The 4,669-nt window shown below is 37.5% G+C and overlaps 1 pseudogene; it reads left to right on the forward strand.

Moving 5' to 3' along the window:
* The first annotated feature begins 2,668 nt into the window (after positions 1–2,668).
* LOC101609895 lies at positions 2,669–4,029 on the forward strand (annotated as a pseudogene).
* Positions 4,030–4,669: the final 640 nt, after the last annotated feature.

The raw sequence follows: 4,669 nt of genomic DNA on the forward strand, positions 1-4,669 counted from the left end.
CCTGACCTTGTGGAGGAATAAACTCCTTCAGCATTCTTCCTTCAAGCTAAGTCATTCCAAAATAATTTGTGTCCTTACTAGTTTGTGCCTTCAATGGGTTAGCTCTTGCTCTAGGAGAATCCTTCCTATTGTCCTACTGTATGGCAATTGGCTTATCTTTAATGGAGATAATCTCTTATCAGTTGTAGCTGAAACAGTAGCAGTTTCTGTGGCCAAGATTTCAAAATTGCTTACATTTTTTTTCATGCCAAAGTTCATGGTTTTATCTTTCTGTTTTTTACCAATTTAAAACTTTTAAGTTCAACTTTGCTCAAATCCTCTGGAAATAGCACAATACATCACACAAACTTACATCACATGTTACACCTTTTATGCAATATTTCCTTAAATAGCTAACAGACCTAAGTGGAAAATGTAAAACTAATAGTATTCTAATAGAAAACTTGGAAAAAATATGACCTTAAATTTCAGGTTGAATTCTTAGACCCATTAAGAAAAGAATAGACAATGTAGATATTGTTTGAAGATGTGTGTTCTGTAGAAAAAAAAATGCAAAGAAAGACGGAAGGTAAAAAATATTATAAAACTTTTATCTAATGAAAATCTTGCATTCCAAAGCACAACCTCACTATAATTGCCCATAGGATATAAGCACATAATTTACCAATGAAGGTATGCATATGGCAAATAAACATAGCAAAATATACAGGATATAATTTATTGTGATGGAATTTCAAATTAAACAAAAATGCACTCTTACTACAAGCATACTACAGTATCTAACATTGACATAATACAAGCTCAGTTGGTGGTAAAAATGCATAGGAGGAACTCAATCATTGTTTGCCAGAATTTTAAACTTGACTGCCATTTTAGAAAGTGGTTCTTTTCTTTCTTTACATAAAAATCATAAGGAACAAGACAAAAAACTAGAAGTTCCCTTTATGTGCTCTGAAAGTAAGAAGGGTCATGGTAACCAAAGAGAGACTAGAATCATGGTAGAAAAAGATAAGAAGAAGATAGGGAATCAAGAAAGACAGCTAAAATGTATAGGTAAACAGAAAAGCAGCACAACAAAGTAGGAAGTCATCCACATTTTCATGCCTGTCCCCTTGTGAATGGGGGCAAGGGACAAGGTGCCACATACATAAGAAATATCATGTATCTCTGGTAACCAAAGATTGGTAGTCCTAACTGTGGGAGAAACACACAGTTCTCACAAGCAGTAAATCTTGTGTGATGATTTGATGTGACACATTTGCTATGTAGCCAGGCAGAATTAAAAAGAAATTGATGACATTACTCCCTAAATCATGGATTATTATGGCAAGGTTCCATGTGGAGGCATGAAAACAATGATCATTATGAGAGTGAGCCTGTTGATACCATACTATAATGTTTGGGTGGAAGATGTGTAAGAGAGAGTATTGTGGAAAGGCACAGAGTCAGATCCAAATTTATTGAGATGTTTAAGCAGCACTTAGCTCAGGCTATACAGGGCATAACCATGACCCCACCTTCTTTGGTGACTAGGGCTGATGCCTGTGGATTATGACAGAGATTGAACCCAAGCCCATGAATTGTGAATTATTTAGCCTCCTCAGCACCTAACTGTAGTTTGTGGTTTACTTATGTGTAAGCATGAAAGTTATGGGGCCACAGAAAGAGTGTTGAGTACTTGCAATGCAGATGTTCTCTGGTGACAGTACTTACCTTGGAGATTTTCTTCCCAATCTAATATAAACTGGAGGGCTTCTGGAGCTAGTTGGATTAAGAATATCCCTACAATTTAATGAAAAGAACCCACAAATGAATATCATGATTGCAAATATATATTCACTAAACGTTTGTGAAACCAATTGCACAAACCAAACATTATTGGAAAGAAGGTAAAGATGGGTCCTGAAACAATAACAGATTTATAGTGGGTGAGCTCAATACCCCACTGTCATCAATTAGGTGAACCATCCAGATAAATAATTAGCAAAGAAATGTTCACATTAAATAGCATGAACAATCAAATGTACTTCACAGACATTTACAACAGTAAATGTCTGTGAAGTACGTGTGAAGATGTGAAACAGCTGCCTGTTCTGGTTTCCTCTCTATAATAAAACTTGTCCTCAAAACTGTAAGTCAAAATGAATTGTTTCCTTCTTTCAGCCAGTTCTGTTTGGGTGTTTTTTTTTTTTTGTTTGTTTGTTTTTTGTTTTTGTTGTTTTTTTTTTTTTTTTTTCCCCAGCAATGATAAGGTAACTACTACATATTCGAATCTGGACAGAACACAAAGAACTGTTTCTTTACCTCATTTAATTACAATGATTGAACAAAAAAAAAAAAAAAAAAGGAATTAGAGAAAAAAATAAGGAACATAATTATAATATGTTGCCTTTGTACAATGATTAAGATAAACTATTTTTCAAAGTATAGGCCAAGTAAACAAAAAAGATGGGTATTCAATTGTCATATTTAGGAAATATTATGTTGGACGGATGTTTTTACAAAGAATTCTTTCATAAAAATCATAAGAAATAGTTCATATTAAAATGGTATTTGCCCCCCCTCGCTATCTCCCTGGGCCTGCACTGCAGCTACCTCCGCTGCGACTCCACTCCTTCCTCTCCTCCGACTTCTTCCCCGAGCACTCATTGACCTGGCGTAGGCCACCATGGCAAACGTGACTGACACGAAGCTGTAAGACATCTTTGGCATCCCCCCAGATGCCAGCGAGAACGAGCTGAAGAAGGCATACAGAAAGCTAGCCAAGGAATACCATCCTAATAAGAATCCAAATGCTGGAGATAAATTTAAAGAAATAAGTTTTGCATATGATATATTATCAAATCCAGAGAAGTGAGAGTTAGTTATACAACAGATATGGAGAACAAGGTCTTCGGGAAGGTAGTGGAGGAGGCGGTGGCATGGATGACATTTTATCTAGTATTTTTGGTGGAGGATTGTTCGGCTTCATGGGCAATCAAAGCAGAAGTCGGAATGGTAGAAGGAGAGGAGAGGACATGATGCATCCACTGGAGGTACCTTTAGAAGATCTGTATAATGGCAAGACAACCCAACTGCAGCTTAGTAACAATGTACTCTGTAGCGCATGCAGTGGCCAAGGTGGAAAGTCTGGAGCTGTTCTGAAGCGTAGTGCCTGTCTAGGTCGAGGTGTGCCTATCAGATAACTGGCTCCAGGAATGGTACAACAGATGCAGTCTGTGTGCTCTGATTGTAATGGAGAAGGAGAGGTAATTAATGGAAATGACCGCTGTAAAAAATGTGAAGGGAAGAAGGTGATTAAAGTAGTCAAGTTTCTTGAAATTCATGTAGACAGATGTCTGAAGCATGGACAAAGAATTATATTTACCGGGGAAGCAAACTCGGCCCCAGGTTTGGAACCGGGAGCTATTGTTCTTTTGCTCAGGAGAAAGAACATGAGGTGTTCCAGAGAGAGGGTAATGATTCGCACATGACATATAAAATAGGACTTGTTGAAGCTTCATGTATATTTCAGTTTACATTCAAGCAAGTTGATGCTCTTCAGATTGTGGTGAAACACCCACCTGGCAAAGTAATTGAACCAGGATGTGGTCGTGTAGTTCGAGGTGAAGGCATGCCACAGTATCGTAACCCCTTTGAAAAAGGTGATCTTTACATAAAGTTTGATGTTCGGTTTCCTGAAAACAACTGGATCAAACCAGACAAGCTTTTTGAATTAGAAGATCTTCTTCCATCTAGACCAGAATTTCCTAGTGTAACTGGGGAAACAGAGGAGGTAGAACTTCAAGAATTTGATAGCACTCTAGGCTCTGGAGGTGATCAGAGACGGGAAGCTTATAATGACAGCTCTGATGAAGAAAGCAGCAGCCATCATGGACCTGGTGTGCAATGTGACCATCAGTAAATTCTGCAGACAAATTGCACAGGTGGATTTTTCATTCCACACTTGCCGGATTTGCCAGCTGCTGGAGTGTCTGGTCAGTCCAGATAAACTGATGGACATCTGTTGATCTATGTGTAACTTTTAAAATTGGTGTGGTATCCACAGAGTGTATCATTTACACTAACCACAAAGATGTACATCTGTAGCAGAATACAGCACTTGCAAGGAAACAATACTCCCTTTTACACCCGGGTTGTAAGTTCCAATCCTAGTGTCTGTGCTTGATTTTTATCAGTTTTTGTAGATTTCAAGTTTCATATTTTAAAATCAAATCCCACATTGTAAAGTTTGTATTGTTTGTCCTGAAGCTTTGTGTTTGAGTGCACCTGTGTAAGCTGCTACAAATAGAATAAAGAATTTCATAGCCTGTATCTATCATTTAGATGCATGGGAAATGGGCTTTGCACACATTGGTTTTGTTGCTGACTGGGAACAATGGGAAAAAATGCATTAGCCATGGTTGTAAGGTTTTTTGGCTTTAAAAAAAATAACATTTTGTGAAAGACTTCTGAAACTTGATAATAAAAAGCAGTTGGTATAAAATAATAAAATAAAATGATATTTTTGGATATGCTACAATTATTGCAGCAGCAAGAGACAGAAGAAGGTGAAAATTTATGTGTTACAAAATTGTGTTCAGAGCTGGAGAGATGGCTTTGTGGTTAAAGCATATGCCTGCAAAGCCTAAGGACCCAGGTTCAATTCTCTAAGTCCCATGTAAGCCAG

The sequence above is a fragment of the Jaculus jaculus genome, chromosome X, assembly GCF_020740685.1.
Source record: "Jaculus jaculus isolate mJacJac1 chromosome X, mJacJac1.mat.Y.cur, whole genome shotgun sequence".
Lineage (NCBI taxonomy): Eukaryota > Metazoa > Chordata > Mammalia > Rodentia > Dipodidae > Jaculus > Jaculus jaculus.